The sequence below is a fragment of the Ailuropoda melanoleuca genome, chromosome 16, assembly GCF_002007445.2.
Source record: "Ailuropoda melanoleuca isolate Jingjing chromosome 16, ASM200744v2, whole genome shotgun sequence".
NCBI classification, from domain to species: Eukaryota; Metazoa; Chordata; class Mammalia; order Carnivora; family Ursidae; genus Ailuropoda; species Ailuropoda melanoleuca.
Window position 1 is genome coordinate 70,328,517 of NC_048233.1, and position 23,240 is coordinate 70,351,756.

General features: G+C 38.0%; 1 long non-coding RNA gene across 1 annotated transcript in view; it reads right to left on the reverse strand.

Moving 5' to 3' along the window:
- LOC117796738 overlaps positions 1–23,240 on the reverse strand; it is a 455,682-nt gene that overhangs the window by 210,740 nt on the left and 221,702 nt on the right. Inside the window, exon 2 of the long non-coding RNA XR_004621395.1 lies at positions 17,856–18,042. This is a non-coding gene — a long non-coding RNA (uncharacterized LOC117796738). The remainder of the gene's footprint in view (positions 1–17,855; positions 18,043–23,240) is intronic.

Below are 23,240 nucleotides of genomic sequence, written 5' to 3' on the forward strand. Positions count from 1 at the left end.
TACACTGTGAATGCAGTGAAGCATTTGCTTTCAGGAAAAGGTAATGCAAGCATTTGAGAATCTAACTACAATTCGGAATCCAAACAAAGAAGGCACATGAACCCCCCCTCTGCAAGATGAGCCATTCCGAAAAAAGCATTTAAACAAAAGATATAAAGGGGAGTCATGGGAAATAAAATGTCCAAGTTTGGTCTACAGGAAGGATGGTCAATTTTCACTGAGTTCTTTTTCAATATACACTGGCTGCTGATACATTGGTGAGGAGCGTGATTTCATTAAAGCAATAAAAGCCTCAGGAAAACAATCAGGAAACAAACACATAGTTCAAACTTTATATAAGTATAAAGAATAGAAGCAAGCCTCCTGGGAGCTCTGTATTTACTCAACTGTTAGTTTTTCGTTTTTTTGGGTTTTTTTTCCCCCCCTCTTCCCAACTGTCAGTTCAGTATTGAGTAAAATCTAGAACTCAGGTGTCTTAACTACTGTTTCAGACATTTCATCCCTAGATCAAAATTACTCCAAACCAGGTGCCTTAGCTTACTGAAGAATGAAGTCTTAAAAAGTTCCTTTGACACACAAATGATTACTAGTCTGGAGTTTAGGTCCTTCCATGGCACTGACTAATCCAAGACAATGCAACAGCTGTAAGCCATTTTGTAAAAGTATGAGAATTCTCAAAAAATAATAAATAAAACCAAGTTTGAATGGTAAAGCACTTAGTCATTTCCAAAACAGCAAGTCAATAGATGGTTATTCCCCCATTCTTCAATGGTTAAATCATGTCTCCAAAGTTCCAGGGTTTTTCCATATTCCTACGATGCTCAGCTTTTGACGGTTTCTCCCCTAATAATGAGGCACCGAGTGTAGCAGTTCCGAGCATTTCATCCTCACACCACCCTGTTCAAAAGCAGGAAGGGATTGGCAGGCCTCCAGTGTGTCCCTTTATCAGGACAAAAATGTTCTCAGATATTCTCCCACGTCTCATTGGTTAGAACTGGGTTACCTGCCAAGGTCTGGCAGCAAGGGAGTAAGGAGCTGACTGCAGAGTTGAAAGTTTCCAGCACCACAGTGCGAAGCAGGCTCTCCTCAGAACAGAGGGGGCAGGAAAAGGCTGTGTGGCTACTAACAGGGTTTACCATAGGATTCTTCTGGACAGGCTTGCAAACTACCTAAACAAAACATTTCTGGGTCCTTCCACGTGCAAGACTTTATCTTAGGATGAAAAGATCATTAGGACTGGAAGGCTGTGTGAAGGAGTTTAAATTTTATTCTAGTTAGTGTAGCGACTTTGGGGATAGTTTGGTGAACATATGCTTTGGCTTTTTGAACATTTTGCTTAACATCATCCGCATTTTAAAGATGAGTAAACCAAGCCTCTGTGATCTACTCAAGATGGGATGGCCAATAAGCCTAAACCTTCTTGCTTATTTTCTTTGTCCTGTTTACTTCTATGAAAGTTTATATAGAAAACCATGTCTCCTCTTGTGAGTCTCCAGCTCCTAATTCTACTTCACACTCTTCCTAGTCTTTTCACTTGTGAAATAAGTCATTTGTTCAATTCTTTGACACCTACTTTACCAATTAGAATGCCAGCTTCATGGTGGTATGGACATTGTCCATCTTGATCTTGTTTACTGTTGTACCTTTAGTTTCTAGAATAATTACAAGTATTCTAAACACTTTTTGAAAAAAGATAATGTGTCAATGAATTATTCTGAAAGGTGTTAAAAATGAAAATTCCCAGGGAGTGAAAAGACAGTTTTTTATGGTATAATGACGCTTTCTACAGGTGTTCAAATCCTAGCAATTTGTGCCTGCTTGTTACACCTGACTACTCTAGGATTTAATCTGATTCTGTATTTTTCTTATGATTTGCTTTTGCAGGTTTAGACAGAGATTTGCTCTCCCACAGAAATATGGGTTTTTTTTAACACAATTTCTCTTTTTAGTTTACTTTTTTAGGTAGAGTTAACCTACCTAAACCTTAAAAAAAAGATATTTATAATACTAATATCTGTACATGCCTAGAGACAGGGCTTGCTTTACCTATATCAGAATAGGTAGCTATATGAAAGATTTCCAGAACAGAGGGCAATCACCATCCCTTGGGCTTCCAACAATTCTCTTTCCTTCACCATCACCTAGCTTAATTGTGCTGAATTTCCATTCTCTGTGGTCACAACCCTGCCCTCCTAAGTTATCTTCTTTTAAAACACATTATTTCTGGAATTAGCAAATCGTTGCATGATTAAGACTCTAATTTGTACACTTGAATTTGTCAAATTCCTTCCTAAGTTAACCAAATGACTCAGGAAGAATGCTGGAGACCTCAGCTGGGCAGGGGATGCACAAAAGAGGGGGTGGGGGTTTGAGGAGGAGGAGATGTGATAATGAAAACCCAGTGGGAACTCCAGAATTTCCATATAAGGGACTATTTAGGGTGGCAATCAGTTGCATCCCTGCTGCAGTTTTTATAGTAAGAGTAAGGTTAGCTCTCAATTTGTATGTTAATTTCAGGTGTCCTAGGATGGGGGAACTGGAGGAGATTATGGGGGATACAAGACTAAAAAGCCCTCTCGCTCTCTCTACGACCTGGCCCCATTAAATCAAACCTCCCGTACTTCAAAATCTACCTCCTGCTAGGCCTGCGTGGTGGGGTGAAAAGTTTAAATGGTTGTAAATACCTGTAAGACAAAGCAAAAGACTCCAAAGATTTGACATGTGCAGAGTAAGAGTCTCTATTTAAAGAAACTGAACAGGAGCTGAAATTAACCTAGAAGGTGCCTCTTGTTTGGAACCAGTAAGGGAGCTTATGTTCCCAAAAGCGATCTCAACGTGACACCTAGTGGCGGTTCTAGGCTTACCCCTTCGGGTCCTGATGGAAATACCCAGTCTCCAAGGTATTCAAAACCTTATTCCTGGGGGCTCTAACTTCACTTCTGTGGGAGGAAAAGTTACTTATTTCACAGGGAAAAAATTAGAAAAAAATTCTTTGGAAGAAAATGCTCAAGCATCATTTTGATGATGGTACCCAAGCTATCTTTTTTCCTGATGTACAAAGTCTCTTCTTGAGAGTCTATGAATCTTCCCCACCTCCGCAAACCTTGGCCCATTTACAAATTCAAAGAACTGAAGCCCTTTCCCTGGTATTCTAACTAATAATTTTTCCACTTTAAAAACTGATAAATATCTCAAAAGGAGATTATGCATTGGTTTTCTTTGAAAGATTTTAGCACTGGCAAATTTTCTTTAAAAAAGTGCTAATTATTCAAAAGTGTTTACAGGAAGCATGTTGGTTTTGCTTGCATATGGGCATTTGTTTTTTGTTTTTGTTTTTTGGGGGGCTTTTTTAGATTCTAAAGTGAGTTTCTTCAAGCACTGGAGATGCTTTCAGGTGCTAGACACACACACACATACACACAAAAACCCCATATACCCCGTCCCCCCAGAAAATGTAGTATAGTTTTTGGCCAAAATAGGGAAAAAAAATATCTTTGATACTCTGCCTTTTAGAACACTTCCTGCCCCATCAGTGGCAGCCCATCATCTTGGGCTACCTCTAGAATTTGTTGGCGTTCCTCTTGGGCATTCTAACTCTTCCCTGAATGGACAGTGCCTAATGCTTCCTTCCCTCTCCACCCTCCTAACTAATCTGATTGCATCAACACTAATGAGCTGATAAGAAGACCTCCGATGCTAAGTTTAGAGGTGAGCTGGTCTCTTGTCCAAACTGGCCTACGGACATTGACTCTACTTTTTCTGTGTGATGCATACAGTGACATTGGGGACAACTGCAGGGAATGATTCAGCTTTCCCACCATCTCTGTATCGTCCATCCACATAGAATTAGTACTAGCTTACCAAGTATTAGGGAGTTAATTCTGCTGCCCCCCTCAAGTTAAATATGAGCCTGAAACTAAGGATTTTTGTGATTTCTATACAACGATTCCCTTTTATTAACTGTAATTTACTGAGTGCCTTCCATGTATCAGACGAGGCATTAAAACCACTTTACATGTTTTCTTACAAATCCTCAAATGAGCCTTAAAATAGAACTGTTTTGTTCCCATTTTAGATCTTTGACAACTGAGGCTTAGTGACTTAATGTCTTGCTTCTCATAAATAGCAGCTCTGAGAAATGCTTTTGTCTCCAATATACTCTTTTTGAGCTTCTCTTTAAATACTTGGGAGTTGGAAATGGAAACTCCGTAGTATAACAACAATTTCCCCCCAAACAACTGCTTAGCAATAAACTTAGCCTCTCAGAGACTTATAATACACATATGCACACAGAGTTGATAATGCATTAAAGGAGTATGATGTTATAATACTTTGATCCTAAGTCACTGGAAGCTCTTGCTTTGAACACTGATCCCTTTTATCAGCTTCTTGGGCTGTGCTCACCATGGAAGGCCTGATTTCTTCAGGGAGGGCTCTTAAACTCAGCCCCATCCACTCTTTCTTCTTTAGCTGCTCCTGTCTCCTTGATGGGACTCAGGCTGACACTTGGACAGACAAAACGGGTGGCTTACTCTCTATGCCTTTCATTCTGACCATCACACATATGTGAAAGCCCCATAACAAAAATCTAAATGGTTTTGAATATAAATCTTTATTTTTACAAACCTCATATGATGCTGAGGAAAATACTGTTTCTTGGTAACCAGGATTCAAACACTGGACAGCCATAGATGTAGAATTATAATTACAAGACTGAAATTCTGCTTGAAAAGCAAATGGGAACCTTTTTTTTTTTTCTTAAGCTACTGGTTTTAGATGATTAATCTATTTTAAATAAAACTGCTAACTTGATTTTGATATCTGTGAGAGTGCCTGTATCCCATGGACCTAGATTCAGAAACACACAGACAACGAAGCTAATGCCATGGAGGGAACAGACGGTAGCGGTTAAAAGTAAGTCCTCTGAAGCCAAATTAGCCAGTTTAAACATCAGCTCTACAGCTTCATGAGTCACCTCAGACACCACAATTGATCTCTCTGTGCTTCAGTTTCTTTATCTGTTCAGTGTGAGGGTTAAACGAACTAACATATCGAAAGCTCTTAAAATGGCGCCTGGAGTAAGGTAAGTAATCCAAACTGTAAGGTAAGTATCAGAAGTGCCGTGAATAGATGTCTGTGCATCTCACTTCACAGCCTACAGGCTGTGGGAGAACATCTTCTGGAGAAGTCACTGACAGGTGATGTTTATGAGAAGTAGGAGGCATTTCACCAATTTTTTTTTTCCTTCTCTCTTCCTCAATCTCTTTCTCTTTGAGGCAGCGACACACAATTGTTAGATCAGAATAAGTCTTCACATTTTTTTTTCCTTCAGATGATGGATGGCAAAACTAAAATAGGTCCTCTTGAGATAATGTTTTTGAGTGTCCAGCTGGTGGAGACAGGAAAAGCAATTTCAGTGAGACAAGAGCCTTCAAGAACAGATTTGGAGAGAAAGTATTATCTTGGCCTTCTAGAAATAGAAGTGACATGATGCAGACTGCAAGGAATGAAGATTATCCACATAGGCATTCTGCTGCTCAGTTAAAGAAGAAATGATGGAAGGTATAAGGCCAATTCCAACTTGGCCAACTCACCTGCTAAAACCAAGGCAGGTCTGACTGGGCACCATATCCTGCTTTGAACATTGACCATCTTGGGTGTGGCATGACTGTAGCAGAAACAGCTTGATGCCCAAGTCTTTATACACAGGACAACCTCCAAGAAGCCCAGCATTTACCTAGAGGACAAGTCTAGAGATTTCCAGTCAAGCAATCTCTTTGAGAGAGGCCTTGCTTTCCTCCTGGGGCAGAGAACATTCTCAGACTCATGATTTTAACGGAACTACTCTATTTGCCCTTCTCAGAAGTCTACTCCCAGAGTCAAGACTCTGTGCTGAATGGCATAGTCTAATTGTCAGTAAAATTTTTCCATTCAGTGACTAATCTTTGTTTTTTATACTTTTTTTCTTTTTTTTTTAGTTTTCCAGCTTTATTGTGACATGATTGGCAAAAATAATATATATTTAAGATGTACCACATGTTTTCCTTAATAGTGCTAAAATATATTGAGCACATTGTATGTGTTTTCATTCTTTCTTTTCTTTCTTCCCCCCTTCCTTTCAACAATATTCATTGAAATCACTAAGTGCTAGGTGCTACGGAACATAATGATCAATTCAGACAAGATCCTTGCCTGCAGGTATCGAAGAAGAGAACAATCCACAAGTAGACAAACAAGATAAACATAAAGTACAACATATAAAGAGATGAGATACGATGTGGAAGACCCTGGAGGGTTGCCTGCTTTAGATTAGATGGCAAGAAAAGGCCTTTTTGAGGAGATGGCTTTGAGTAGAGATGTACAGGTGAAAAGAGTACCAGCCCATCTTAAATCTGAAGGTTTTTTTGTGAGCATGAACATGTACAAGGGCCCTGAGGTAGGAAAGACGTTGGTATGTTCCAGGAACATTAAAAAAACAAACAAACAAACAAACAAACAAACAAACAAAAGGCAAGTGTGACTGAACTGTATGAACAAGGGGGTGTCTGAGATAAACTTGGAGATGTAGGCATGGATAGATTGGCCAGGGCCACAGCGACCCAGTTGTAAGATCATTTATTAAAAAATAACACAAAACAAATCCACATATTAAAAAGGGTAGTGCCAAAAATTTTTTAAAAATAACTAAAAAGGGTAGTGCCATGGTTTAATTTAGAATTTAAATTGTTTAGACTGTTGCAGGGCGATTGAGTTGTAAATGGGTAAGAATGGAAGCTTCTACTTGAATTGCCAGGCTACTGGAATCTTGAAGGAGGTAGGTAGAAATGGGTTAAACTGGGACATAAGCAATGGAATTTCATCCCATTTAACCATTAGGCCAAATATACAAAGGAGCCCTTTTCAGAGATGAGTTAACAAAAGCTTCTAGTGATTGCTGCCCCAAATTCCTGGGCTTCTAAGTGACAAAGTCAAGAATCAAACCCAGATCAGTGTGGCTCAAAGGCAAATTTCCGTTCTCATAGACTTTGGATTTGTACCTCTTTAGTATGTTTGGCAAATGACCTTAAAATAAGCTTCAGGGATCGCTGATACTCAGTGATGCCTGCTATGAACCAGCAGTATTCTAAGAGTTTCCTACGCATTGGCAAACTTGATTTCCACAACAATTCTGTGAAGTTCAAGCTATTAGTTTCCTCATTTTGCAGAGGAGCAATTTGCGTCTTAGAGAAGCAAAACTAGTAAATGCCAAAGGCAAAACTTCAAACCAGGTAGGTTAGCTCTAAAGCCATGCATTTAACCACAAGCAATTTAAGAATAATTGTCTCATCCTCCACTGGCCCGTGTTTCTACATCAAGCGGTATACTTTAAACATACCCAGGAAAATAGCCACCATTAACCCCTTTTCAAATTCCAATTAAGATAAGGATTTTACACAAAACATAGAAAAGCTTTTTGTGGCAATTTCATCAAAATGCTAAAGATTAGACAGACAGGGCTTCCCACACACCTGAGATGAGAATAAGGGAACATCTCTAAAAGAAAGGGAACAAAAGATTTGTCTTTAAAGGGTTCTCAAGACTCAGAATCAACATTTCTACCAGGTTTGCTTTTTCTAATATCAATGCAGGAGACAGATTGAAATGCCAAACTGAACTGCTCAGTGTTTTAGAAAAAGTGGTTTCTCATAAGCAGCCTGAACTCAAAACACATTTGTTCCATATCTTCTGCAAATTTTCAATAAGTTGGGCTTGTAGATTCTTAAAATTAATCACAAAACAATTTCATATCCCAACAGAACAGGAATGACCTAAAATGGGCTGCCTTTGTTCTCTGCTAGGGCCCAAGGAGCATCCTCATCAAGCTCAAAAATCAACTTGAATAGCTAGAACTTTGCTCACAGTCTCCCCCACTGTCTCCACTGTGACCTTAACCACTTGCTTTAGAATTACTCTATTTCCATAGGCCCCTTGACCTCCCCAGGTCTCACTACCTTGATACTAAAATTTAGCTAATTTAGGCTTTGCAGGGACACACTGCTGAATCTCTTGCTCCAAAGCCTGAGGATCTTAGTTTATCAGAGAGAAGACAAAATTGACACTTAAGGTTTTCCCCATCTGATTTAACTATTGCTAATAATAATACTGATGGACTATTTGAGACTTTGCATGTATAATCTCGTTTAATATCACACCAAAGGAGGATAGTATTGTCTTTCTTATTTTTCTTAGGAATGTTAAGTTCATGTAATCAGAATTAGGCGTCTGATTCTAGACACTTGTCTATTATCTCGTACCTATATTCCTAAGTATATAGTATATGATACATAGTATAAATGTATATTTTTCTGAAGTATTACATAATATGGTATATTAAATATATATGTATATATTGTAATATGCTTAAGATGCCAGCACTAATTTCCCCTTCATTTTCCCCAGCGGGATTCACAACATACGATGCAATGTAGATTGGGCCAATAGACCCTAAACAACTTAGTTTCTGGTTTTCAATCCTATATGCAAATTTATAATCACACTGGGAACTTTTAAAATGTGCTGATTATGCCCTTTCCTGGCCTGGAAGATTTTGACTTAACTCTTCTGGGTTAAGGCCTGGGCATCAGTTTTTAAAGTTCCTCTGTCCATCCCTCTGGTGATTATAAAGATGGGGGGAGGGATTGAATATAACTGCTCTGAGCAAATTAATATAACCCTACCTGTACAGACTGAATTGTCTTTCCAAAATTCATACATTAAAGCTCTAACCCCCAATATGACTGTGTTTGGAGATGGGCACTGTAAGAAGATAATTAAGGTTACGTAAAAGAGGTCACAAGGGTGGGGCTATCATCTTTTTAAGAGAAAGAGACACCAGTAGGTTGTGCACACATTGGAGAGACCATGTGAGGACACAGCAAGAGAGTGGCCGTCGGCAAGCCAAAGAGAGAGGCCTCATCAAAACTCAACTCTGGCACCTTGATCTTAACCTTGGACTCCCCAGTTTCTGGAACTGTGAGAAAATAAATTTCTGTTGTTGAAGCTGCCCAGTCTGATGTGTTATGGCAGCCTGAGGGGACTACTACAAGTGACCACTGTGGGGCAGGGAAAGAGGTCTAGTACCTGAAAGTGCATAGAAAGGCGCTAGGGCCAGCAGCCAGCCGCAGGGGCATTCACCCCTCTTGCCCTTGCAGAAGGCGGGCTGGGAAGGGAGTGAATATAGAGGGAAGGAGCTTCAAAGACTGGAAAGGAACAAAGCCTCCCAGTGTATTGTTTGTAACCTGTTCATTGATGATGAGGGAGCAGAGGCAAGCTGAGGACAAAGCACAAGCTGATGTCCCCCGCCAAAACACACACACACACACACACACACAAACACAAACTCCCAGGTGAGATCTGTGTAACATTCCTCAGGCACTCCTGGCTGCCCTAAAGCTAAGGGAAGGAAAAACAAATGGTTAACTTTCCAGAGATCATGGTCCCACAAGACAGGAGTCTCCCTCAGTATACAAATGCCTTAGTGATTTACAAGAAAAAAAGCACTCTCATCAACAAACTAAATTCTAGAAGGAAACTCCCACCTCTCTTAACGTTAATGCTTTACTAGAGGGGAAAAACAACATTAACTTGACAATGGCAAAGCCTCTGGTATCTTGTAGGTCCTCTTAGCATGAAAAAGTTCTTTTGAAAACCTCACTTTTTCCTTACCCCCAACTCCCAAGTATAAAATCAGCCACCCCTCACAACCTCTGTGCAGCAGCTCTTTCTGCCCGCAGGTCACAAGAATTCTTTCTTGGCTGTTGGCTCTGGACGCTATCAAACCTACCAATATTCCAAAAACTATATCAATGGGAAGGAGCACTATTGAGAAAAGCCAGGGCTTGGAACTCTAAGAATGAGGCTTACAATATTCATATTTCTTTCTCCGTTGCAAGGTAAGGGCAGACTGTGCTCTTCCCTCTCTATCACCCCCTACTAGATGCTATGGAGTCCATACATCTCTCCAGTTACTGTGAGGCCAACTACTCTTTACATTGCATTTCTTTTTTTTTTTTTCCTAAAGATTTTATTTTATTTATTCGACAGAGATAGAGACAGCCAGCGAGAGAGGGAACACAAGCAGGGGGAGTGGGAGAGGAAGAAGCAGTCATAGCGGAGGAGCCTGATGTGGGGCTCGATCCCGCAACGCCGGGATCACGCCCTGAGCCGAAGGCAGATGCTTAACTGCTGTGCCAACCAGGCGCCCCTACATTGCATTTCTTTATACTTGAATTTAGGGTAGGACCAATGTGTGTGGAGGGAGAGTTAAGGACAATTGTAACTGGTCCTGTACCAAGAACAATTTTGAATGTTTGAAGATATAGCATAGTCTATCTGCAGCACAGTTTTCTTATCAAGATTACTTTTGATCTGAGGGCTTTTCCAGCGCCTTGACTAAAGAGTGAATTGCAATCTTTTTAAAAACATTTGTGGATCAAATAAAATGTGAAGGTGACTACAGTATTAAGAAATTAATCAAGGGCTGCCAGACAGTGATGATACAATTTTCACAACAAACATTACAGCTGAATATCTTCCCAGGATCATGACTGTGTTTAGAACATGTGGTCTGAAATTAAAAAAAAAAAATGTATTGCACTGAATTGAAAAATCTGCTAAGAACTAGGCTTAAGCCTGGGACCTTTAGCTTTCTTCTCTGTGAGATAGAGAAAATAAAATCTACCTCCTATGATTTCTGGAGAAATGAATGTGTTAACATTCTAGAATCTTCTCAAATAGTGCTAGGATTGGGGCTAGAAATGTTAGTTGATTTTCTTACCTCCTTTATTAATTCTTGTTTCTATCCTTTGATTATTGGAAAGTTAAAATCACTCTGATGCTCAGTTTCTATACATTGTAAATGGTGTTGCATGGCTGAGCGTGGCCTAACATACAGTTGTCCAATCACTATGTAGTACACCTAAAACTAATGTAACAGCATGTGTCAATTACACTCAAATTAAAAACAAATAGGGGAAAAACATTTGCATAGGATTATGACAGGATATGTGTTAATTACTCCATAAAATGGCTTGGTAACATACAAAGTCCTATGGTAACATTTGTTTATATTATGTAAAATTATGTAGGGATTTGGGCATTAATCCCCAACTGGGATCTTTTCTCATACAAATATCTCCCTTTCATAAATAGCTGTGAGGTTGAAGAGATGAAAACTGACAGAAAATGTGTTAGCCCATTCATTTTAATTTAGTTTAAGCATCCATCACTAACCAACAGGTCATATGACTGTGTGTTTATGTCTACTCCCTGAATCTTCTCTGCCACGTACTGAATGTGTCACAAACTACAAAGGTTTAGTGCTACAAATTTGCAATGATCACATCACTTCTTTGAGTGGTAAAGTTGCCAGCTCTCAGTTACACAGGATGAAATCATAACAGACTTTGCGTGTTAGAGTTGACAGATCCTTGCATGTTATAACAATGAAGTGTAGGATGAATACACACTTCTGTACATACACTTGGTACCTTTCACATTTCTCTTCTCTTTAAATTACTCAAGTGCTCTCCCAACAGCCTTAATGAAACTAGACATAAACTGAATTACATTCTTTTAAAACTGGAACAATCACACATCAACTTGCATTAAGTCTCTTCTCGGAGATCTAACTGGTGCATATAGAACTGTAAAAGTACATTTTGACCTCCATTTCTTCCTCTCATTTGTTTATTCTGGAATAAATTTGATTTGATTTCATTAAAATATCCTTAAATGTACTAAATATTGCATTAGTACAAAGACGCATGAAGCTTTTACACTAACTTGTTGTCCTATTCTCCATTCTGGGCTGTCAGTTTGTGGTCTACTAGTTTGTGAATTACCTACCTGCCGCATTTAGCTAGGTGAAGCCTTGAAATCTGTTTTCGATGAGAAAAAAATGAACCTCCCCACTTTCCTCCAAATAAGGAGTACATGAAGGACATCTTCAATCACTGTTGGCCGTGTCATATAGGTGTCTATTCCTACAATGAGTTATAACGACAGCAATGACCCAGGTAAGAGGAGGAGAAGCTCTAGATCACCAGGCTGCCAGTTGGTAATTACTTCCTGGATTACACTTCCAGGTCCTAGGAGACAGACCACTATACCAGGTATGTGTCAGGGACCACAGACACTGCTTGGTTCCCAATAAAAATAAAAAATAAAATCTTATACTAGTGAATAGTTGGCGATCACCTACAATTGGACAAAAATATTTAATGGTGGTTCATCTAGTTAAAATATTCTGAAGTTACTAAAAATAGAAATGTTTATTAAGAATGTTTAACATGAAAAGCTTATGATGATAAATTGTTTAGTCATGATTTCCCCTTCATTTCCACCATTCCCAGTTCCTATTTTTTTATTAATGAAGGTGTTACTTTTTCTATAAAAGTTTTATTGAGATGTAATTCCCATACAAAAAGTTCCTCGTTTAAAGTGCATAATTCACCTACCTCTTCCTTTTTCATTTTTAGATCCTTCGGGTGGGGGGGAGAAAGTGTACAATCCAGTGGTTTTTAGTATATTCGCAAAACTGTGCAATAATCATCAATGTCTAATTTTAGAACATTTCATCACTTCAAAAAGAAATCCCATGCCCATTAGCAATCACCCCTCAGTGTCTCTTGCATCCAATCCTGGCCACCAGTAATTTACTTTTTTGTTTCTGTGGATTTACCTGTTTTGGACATATCATGTAAAAGGAGTAATAGAATACATGGCCATTCGTGTCTACCCTTTTACCGCCCCTAATATGTTCATGGTTCACACAAGTTGAGGCATGTGTCTATACTTCATTCTTTTCTAGTGGCAAATAATTTTCTATTGTATGAAGTACTATATTTTATTTATTTATTCATCAGTTGATACATATTTGGGTTGTTTCCACTTTAGAGCTGTTATGAATAATATGACTATGAGCATTCATGTACAAGTTTTTGGTGGACGTATGTTCAATTCTCTTAGGTATATATCTTTAAGTAGAATTTCTGGATCATAGGATAACTATGTTTAACATTTAACATTAAACTATGTTTAGCATTTTAACATCAAATTGCTTTACAAAGGCTGTACTATTTCACATTCCATTATGCCATTGAAAAAACAAAAACCAAAAAAAACTCAAACAAAATAACTTTAGACTACTTAATTTTAGCACACTGTAACTATGGAGGCTACAGATTTTTTTTTTTTTTTTGCCTTTTTAAAGTTCTGATCTACACTACTGCCATCTTACTGCAGCAACATTTAGCCCTTGCAAGTCTTCATTCTAAAAGATTATTTCTACTCATTGCCATTATGAATGTAAGCAAAACTGGAGACCAGAGAGAAAATTAAAACATTACAGGGAATTTAGGACACAGAGAAAATACAGTAGTAAAGGTAGATAAGTAAACTAGCCAGTAAGGAATCAACATTAACTTTGCATTTTTAAGTCAAGGAGAAAAAATGACATTGAGATAAACAACTTTGAGATCAGTAAATTGAAATCAGTAAACTCCCAAATTAGGAGGTTAAAAATAGGCTTTGGGATAAAAAATGATATTTTTCCCTTTAAAGACATTCTTAGGGCAAATAAAAGCAGGTAGAAATTGAAAACAAATTTCACTAAATGCCAGTGCTTCCAACAGCCCAGTGTGTGAAAATCCAGCTGTTCTTTTCTACTTCATACATTAGCAGTAATAATGGCAAAGACGATGCCTTCCTTATTTGCTGACAGTTGTGTTGATGATGCAGGAGGCAAAATAGCATTTCTCTTCTGGGCAATGTTAATTATGGAGTGCTGACAGGAGTTCAAAAATAAATCCCAATCCTTCCAGTCAATGCCCCACATCAATATAATATGAAAAATGCGTAACCCACTGACAAGCTTGAGGGAAGGGTACATTCTGACTGCTGCCTCTTCTTTCTCAAGAAGTAAAAAGATTCCTGGTAGATTTAAAAACCAATAAGAATAATAGGTTATATCAGAAGAGCAATTTAGAGATCTATCTATTATCATCTTTTATACTTACACTGCTCATTTGAGTCTTTGAAGCAGAAAGAAAATGTAACCTTATTTTTTTTTTCCAAGTGATAAAACAGAGTCTGAGAAATTAAGTGACACAGGAAATGAGTGAAAGAATGAGGATTTTATTCCAGGCTTCTGTATCTTCTTCTAATTCTAGAACTTTTCTTTTAGACCAAATGTCTGAACACGGTCCAGCAATTCTAAAGTTATTTATGTGGACAATGAGACATTTTTTGAAATTGGGCCATATGATGAATTGTATGTAACCACACCACACATAAGGTTATTTAGGCATGCACATTTCTTGCTAGAAATATATTAATGATGCTAACCTACAATATTTAGAACATCTGAATTTTATTGCCAAGGTGCCTATTGTCAAAAATACAAGGGAAATTTAATAAGTATTTATTAACCTCTACTATAATTTTTTAATGCAGCACTTTAAGGTAAGTATTATGATTCTCATTTTCTTTTGAAGCAAGAAAGTAATAATAATGAAGGTTACCCAGGTCAAAAAACCAACAGAAGAAATGCTTATATTTTGAACACACATTTGTCTGACCTCAAAGCCCTACACTTTTATAACTCTAGCTTGAGAAAATATAGTTCAGTTTTAAAAAACTGTTGTCCCTTTGAACCAGTGATTTCACATCTAGGACTGTATCCTAAGAAGAAAATCAAGGGCATGTACTATGATTTAGCTCTAAGAATCTTTATATCAATGTTGTTCACAGTTGCCCAAAAATGGAAGTAGCCTAAAAAAGGGCTCAATTAAATTGTGTTCTATCCACAACCTGGAATAGTATGCAACCATTAAATATGTTGTAATAGAAAATTACTTATCTGAAAAACAGTATTACAACATATACTCTTCCTGGTAAACTCCACTTAACCTGCAAAATTCAGTTAGGTATTACTTCCTTGATGGTGTGTGTCTTCAGCCCATTTCTCATTCCAAATAATATTAGGCTGACTCTTTTCTCTATTCCAGTAGTCCACGCACATGGTGTAGGGTAGTATGCCTAGTTATCTGGGTATCTGTCTCCCCTTATAGGCTAGGACTTCCTCAAGGTCACAAAGTAAAATTTATACCTTTATTATTTCCCCACTCATATCTAATTCACTGGTTCATAATTAATAGGAGATACTCAATTTTTAGCAGTGTGTTCAACCTATTTCATGTTAGGGATCGTGTAGAAAAATAAGACTTGGATGGTTTACAAGAGAACATTTTCATGTTTACTTACAACAGGAGGGGAAAGACCCTGAGGTTTAGTTGCCCTTGACCTTATCCTGCTGTCTGAAAACAAAAAGGGATTATGATCTCAGCATACTTGTGACCCATTCATGTCATGACATGGTCTTCTCATGCACTGACTACAGTAGTCTGGCAATAAACTGAGACAATGTGGAAGTTTTAATGTGATATCAAGACATTTCTATAGGACACATTAAAAGTCTTTCCCAAATAAATCTCTTAAAAGTAGCTTTAAAATTTTTTGTAGATTTTGTGTATATATCTATTTTATAAAAATAGAGTTCTTTAGCATTTTTTACAAGAAAGCCACTAGATCTAAAAAGTTTAAATTTCAATGATAGATTCTACATTGTTTTTACCATATTGTTTTGACTAAATTTCATTTGTTAAGTCAAGATTTTTGTTTTTGTTTTCACTTTGAGACTGGGGTGAGGTGACTTTAACAAAGCCCATTAAAATGTAGTTAATGAGAGGATTCGTTCATTATTCTTTTCTGTAGACATTTCAGTACAGCAGAAATGCTTCCAACAAGATTACAAAAATTCCTCTGGGAATGAGAAAAGAAAGTTGCTATTTGGAGTTCACTGGGGATGAACATCCCTTTCACCCTTGGCATCTCTACCATCAGTATTTTCAAATTATCTAAAGAAAGTCAGAGAGAGGGTCATCGGGAAGAAAGTCAAATGGATAAGGGCCAGGAAAAGAAAAAGGAAAAAAAAAACCCAAAAAACCACGAAAGCAAATTTACAGAAGTCAAAACAGAAAACTGCCTTCAACTAATACTCAAGAAACCTTCACATCTTTTGAAGTTCAGTTGGGTGTATGTGTGCTTTGACTTAAAGGTGTAGCCAGATTTAGAACCATGACATTTTTCATGGCCCGAAGGAGTTTCTCTTTATCTGTCATAGTACTGTTGCCCAGCAGAACCATCACACACTATGGCTTAATATTCTGCCTGTAAGATTAGACTGGAAATGTTGGCAGGGCAAAACATCTGGTGGTTACCTCACTTTGTCCATTCCGTACACTGCTGAGTTGGGATTACATGTAGAGCTATGAGATTTGGGATTTATTTGGCCCCTCCCTATTGAACATTCCTGTTTTGTTTTGTTTTTGTGCAGGGGAGGAGGTTATATGAAAAACAATGGATGATCACTAGAGAAGAGTATACTTTTCAAATCATGACCCACGCTCCCCCCACACACACTTCTAATAAATCTGAAAGTACATGCGATCACATTTTTTTTAAAAAAATTACTTTGGAAATATTGGCCCTTCCCACTGAAAACCAAATGATTTGGATGTGGTAAATAAGAAAAGATAATCACTTTTTCCATCTCATTATATTCACACATAAAGTCTTGGAAAGAAAAACCCTTCCCTTTACCTCTACCTATTTTAATAAATATACATAACTAAAAGCAATACCTTCATATCCCAAGAAAATTCAAATGATTTAATAATCAATTTTCATAGCAAAAGAGTCATCATTACTTTCTACTCAAACAATAAAGACTCATGGAGTGACAACTTTGCTCTAACTAGTATCTGTGTTTGGGGTATATACAGCGATTAACAAAACAGATCACAGCTCTGACTTCATGAACCACTTATTGGTAGTAAAGATGTTTCCACTATTAAATCACTGACAATTTCTCTTGGCTCAAGACATATTCATCAAGTTTATAAATGTATACAGTTAAACTGAGGAATACTGGAATGAAATTAGATATTGAGACATATACAATCCAATGTAACAAATAACTCTGTAACTACATAACCTAAATGACACAGATACGAGTCCTTACTATCATTAACTCTAGTTTAAAATCTCCTAAACATACCCACACACAGCACAGAAGTCACAAACTTAGTATCTGGACTCATCATTTCCCCTAAGAAACCCTACCTCTGAGGAGCTCCCCTGTCCTCATCCGGCCCCACACAAATCCCATGGGATAAAGCCTATCAATTCCATGGTCAACAACAGAACCTCTTAAAGTGACTCACAGAAAAATTAAATTTCACATTCTAATCGAGCATAAAGTACCAGAATGGTGACTTATAAGGGCTAGACGTAGGTGAATACTACATAAATATTTCAACTGGTCCACTAGAAACATGAGACAAAAATATATGGCAGGAAAAGTATACTGTAGACAGTGATGCTGCTTGAAACGCACATATGGATAGTTACATCGAGTTCTTCTTGCATTATTTAAGACTGGGGAGACTTTGAATAAAAGCTCCACCACTTCATGGCTAGGTCAAAGCCAAGGCTTAATTTTCCTGCCCTGCCCTGGAGAACTTTCAGGTATAAATGCTGAGGAAGAAAATTCGGGCTAGAAGCTACAATTGTGCTGCAATATAGAACTGCAACCCCCAAGTTTGGACCTCAGTTCCAAACCACCCTGGAGGAAGGTCTGGTGTTTCCCCCACCACGCAGCTTAGGAGCCCCACAGCTCAACACTGGGACCCCTTCCGCACCTTACGTCTGGTGTTCTGGTTCCCTGTGCAACCGGCATTGAGAAGATTGCTCACCTGCTACTGTTCTGTCTCTGTAAGTTTTCCCCTCAATGAAAATCTGGTCCCGGCTTCCGTGTGTGCTTTCAGCTCATTCACTTGTGATTACTCAATATTAGATGATTTTGGACAAGTTAATTCTCTCTGAGCCTCAGTATCCTCTTCATCAAATAGGGATAATGACAGTAAACACTTCATTTGGTTTCTGTAAGGATTAAATGAGATAATCTATGTCAAGTGTTTATCACTGCACCCACACATAGTGATCAGCCAAAAATGCTAGCTACTATTAAAATTTAGGATTTAATTCCAGGGGATTTTTAGTACAAATAAGGAGATCGTATCACATCTTAAAAGGAACTAAAAAATAAACTTGAGAGCTTTCATGAAGAGACACAGAGAGCCCTTATTCTCTAATCAGTGACTCTGTTGCCAATGTGATAGGAATTATTTGACGAAGGAGCTGGGTCTGAGTTCCAGGTCCGAGATATTTATCATGTGGAATAGACAAAGCAGTGCTTAGTCCCTAAGCACCTTTCAAAAAGGAGAATGGAGAGGTGGTGTGAAGGAAAGATAGCCCAGTGTCTACAAGGTCTTCCCACATAATTATTCATTTATTCATTCATCTATGCATTATCTCCTTATTCAACGGTTATATATTACAATACACTGTACTAAGCACCACAGTGGAATAAGAGGACAAATCAGGCAAACACTGAGAAGAATTAGCTTGTCTAAAACTTATGCCCTGCATGCCAGTCTCCCAAAGGAGGCTCCGGCCTCCTGCAGAGCATGTGGAAGTCAGCTAGAGCAAAGTGCTTGAGCAATCAATTCTGGTATGACGCTGAGGTAGCAGATTCAGTCATGGTCAAATATGTCAAAGAGCTAACTCGAAGGCTTCCACGCCAGCACACTGATCTGTCAGAGAAGAGGCTTACGTTCTCACAACTATGGCTGTCCAATCTGGCAGAACAGGACGTGGAGCTAAGACTATGCTAACATAGTTGATGGATTGCAGCTCTTAATCATGCCAGGGGAGGGGCTACGACTTTCCTAATTAGTTTCGTAAAAGCCTCCTGAAGTCCAACGCTTAGATTCACTAGATCCTTGTACACTGCCCCCAAAGTACAGTGGGAAATTGGTGAGCACAGACCCCTACCACTGTGAATGTCTCCAATATAATGTTCTTTTATCAGTCCCAGTGTGTGAGTGGTGTTTTGTCCTGGCTTGATCAACACACTTGTTATTCTTAAGAAGCTCATTATGTAAAAGACAATGAGACTCTTAAGTGTATTAAACTAATAAAATTAATAGAATGAGAGGCTATGGGAAAAAAAAAGTACAGGCCATGTCCAGGGGAGATCACCCATTTCCTTAACTGATAAGCATTCGAATCTCTTGGAAGCACTGGATAGAAGCCAATCCTAAACCTCTGACCATTTCCTTCTTCACAAGAAGAATGGCTTTATTGTGTAAGACTAATGCGCCTGTACCATTTTTCTTGACAGGTAAGAGGCAGTTTCTATTTCTACGTGCAATTAGCAATTAACTGGCTCTGTAACTATACCTTCTCATCATGTACCCCAGGGGCCAGTTTTAGAGGAATGATAGGAAGTCTGTTTTGGCCTTATATACAAAGTTTATTTTTCAGTACAGCTTTACTGATAATGACATTGACATTTGAATGTCTGAGGAAGTCAAAGCCTCCTTGTCCATTTTTAATAGGTGAGAACTTGAAAGAGACATTTAATTCAATGTCTCTTTTAAATTTCATTTTTTAGGGGCACCTGGGTGGTGCAGTCGTTGGGCATCTATCTGCCTTTGGCTCAGGGCGTGATCCCAGCGATCTGGGGTCGAGCCCCACATCAGGCTTCTCCGCTGGGAGTCTGCTTCTTCCTCTCCCACTCCCCCTGCTTGTGTTCCCTCTCTCGCTGGCTGGCTGGCTGTCTCTGTCAAATAAGTAAATAAAATCTTTAAAAAATAAATAAATAAATTTCATTTTTTAAAATTCAGACCTGAATTTGAATCCCAATTGATACTGGGAAAATTGAATTCAATCTTGAAATGTCAGTTATACTCATTTCTCCATGGCCACACCTATCTCATTGGGTTGTGTGAGCATTAACTCAGATGACCTGTAATAAGTAGTCATAATTCTGCTTGTGCGATAGGAGTAAAGAGAAGATGTAAAGAGAAGTCTAGACAAAGAAACTTGAGAGACTAAAGGAAGAAGGGTTGAGTCTTGATATTGGAAACTTTAAATATTTTTTTCTAGTTACTTTAAATACAGGAAATATTATAAAAAAATTCAGCAAATGCCTAAAACTTTTTTTGAAAACTTCTTTCAAATCTTGACACCACTATTCAGAACCAAAAGTTTAAGTATTACAGCAATGGCAGAGGAGGACATTTAATAAATCACTGCTGAAGTAAAACCTCAGTCCACGCCACGCCCCTTCGGAGGACATTGTTCTCCATGTGTCATTTAAAAGGCAATTCCCTTCAAATGGGCACAGAGCAGTTCTATTACCAGACATTACTGCTTTTACTACTAGCAGTGGTTTAATGATTTTATGTCATCACAATAATAGAAACATGACATTCAACTGTGACTACAGCTTGTATGAGTCTATTTTTGGAAAGCTGATTTTGTAGAGGACATGAAAATGTGGAGTCTTGGTTCCTGTTTATTTCCCAAAAGGCTTAGCCAGTAACTTTCACACATCATCCCTTCGGTGGAACTCTCATGACTTTGTGAAATGAGTGTGGTGATTTGAAGTTTCCAATAGTGATTGTTCCCATACAAAAAACCCTTCTTGAGAGAAGAGTTGAGTCTGAATCCAATTTTTCCATCATATGAAACACCCCTCATGGAATATTGCAAGGCCTGAGTTCTCACTCTTGATAGGGAAGAAGCACACAACAACAACAAAATGACAAAAATTACACATTCTTTCTCAGTGGAGGGCACTCTGTCATATCTTTCATAAATTTGAATCAGAGTCCTAACCTCCCTTAATGCCCCGCACTCACAAATAGACAACACCACTAGCAGCACTCACATTTAACTACCTTCTCAGCTTAGAACAGGTAATGCTCACTTTGCTTAAGGCCAACTCTTCCATCTGTGTTCTGGAATCCCAACCCCTGCTGTCCCTTCTAAAACCTTGACCCATCAGTGTTCTACCTTAGTTCTTCTTTTCTCACCTTGTCCGTTTCCACTGATCTCTCCTTTCAGTCTGTTAACATGCCAAAATCCTTACCACTATCTCTCTCTCTCTCTCACCCACCCACACACACACACACACAAGACCCTCTGTCTACCTCTAGTCACTGACCTATTTTCCTCCACAGCCAAACTACTTAAAATAGTTCACATTTGCAGTCTCCCATTTTTAAACCTGTTTTTTCTCATGCTTCTATAAATAATAAGTACATGATTTTTCCTTGCCTCCTTGTTTTAAATAATATGCTGCAAGCATTTTCTCCTCTGTCCTCTTCTCTCTTCAACTCAAGCCCACAGTCTTCTGTTCTTACCAATTTCCCCCCAAATGCTCAGGTAAACTTCATCAGTGACCTTGTAAGAGTTAAATCCAATGGTCAATATCAGTTATTTGAACATTTGGCTTAGGTGTGTAACAGATGATACCGCCTTTCTCTATTTAAAAACTCTCCTCTCCTTTGGTTTCATCTGGTCACTGCCTCTTTAGTCCCACCAGTTACCAGACTTTGGATGCATATTTTCTCCAGGTATGGTGCAACACACTTAACATTGGTAAAACAATCCCGGAAAGTAGAAAATATGGTATTATTGTACACATTTAAAAATTAAGCAAGTGAAACCTAAAGAAATTTAATAACTTCACCCAAGTTACACAGTAAGTATGTGGTAAGAACAGTTTTATCCAACACCCATGTACGTTTTTTTAAAAAACTTGTTAATTAAGTAATTAAGTAAAAAAGAGAATGAAGAAATACACCAGATAGTTACACCCAACAAATGCCATCTATCCACAGTTTTAACTAACATTAAATATTCTGCTTTACTGGAATAATTTTTTTTCTGGGATGGATATACTACATTAGAAAAAATAGAAGCCCACTTTGCAATCCTTCCCAGTTTTACTCCTTCCTCCCAGAGAAAACTATTATCCTCTAGTTCATTTGTATCTTTTATGACCACATTTTTATCCTATTCGATTCATACGGTCTTCTTTATTTCATCCCCCCTTTTCCTTTTATCTAGATACTACATATTCTTTTTCTTTTCTGTTGAGGTTCATTCATAAAGCTTTAACATATATGTGTAAGAGTTTACTGATAATCAGTATGTCTAATCTCCTCTCAGGACTCACACTAACCTTCTTCCTCTAACCTACCACATTGTCTTGTTTGTGCCTTGTAAAGTACCTTGTTTCAAATAACCAAGAAATTAGTAATATATATCATCCACCCATCCATCTATCCAACCATCCGTATTATTTTTACAGTCCAAATTTGCTTCCATTCACCTAAATGTTTATCAAAGTACTTCCTCACCATTCCATTCTTATTTTCGGTGGAGGGGTTTCAACTGCTTCTTACTGATTTTCATTCCGTAATTGTTTGTTTGTTTGTTTGTTTTTTCAGGGACTCTAAGGTCTTAATTCTCACAGTATTTTTATGAGCATTTTTTAAAATTTAAATCCACTCCTGAATTACAGCTGGGTTGAGTGTAGAATTCTATCTTAACAATTACTTTTCATCCACCCTTTGAAGTTATCCTTCTACTATGTTTCTTGTCCCCACATGAATGAGGGACAACTTCTGTAATTCTAATCTTCATTCCTTTGACTGAAATAGATATTTCATCTTTGATTGCCTCCAAGATTTTTTGTTTGTGTTCATGCTCAAGTTTCATTGTGATACATCTAGGTGTAGACTTGTTTTTAAACATCCTGTCAAGGATGTGGTATGCTCCATCATTCTGAAGACTGGTATCCTTTTTCAGTCCAGGAAAATACCAGGCCATCACGTCTGTCATTTCTACTCTCCTCTTCTTGAAATTTTCTTGTCTGTTTTCTACAGTATGCTATCTCATTTTATCTTTGCACCTATGCTGCATGTCTGGCTAATTTAATCAAATTTATTTCCAAGTTACTAATGCTTATTTACACTTACCTACATCTTTACCAGTGTGTTTGCTCACAATCTTCAAGTCATACAGCTCAAATGCTCCACAGCTCAAGTCTGGGGCCCTTCTCTGGGTCTGACATCTCTGCTTATTTTTTCTTTTTCTCTATTTAAGCTTTTATACATATATTTTCATGTCTCTTCCAGATAGTTCTATTATCTCTAGTTCTAGGTTGTGATTCTGCTTGTTGCATTTTCTGACTCTCTTTTATTTTGCATTTCCATAGGGGA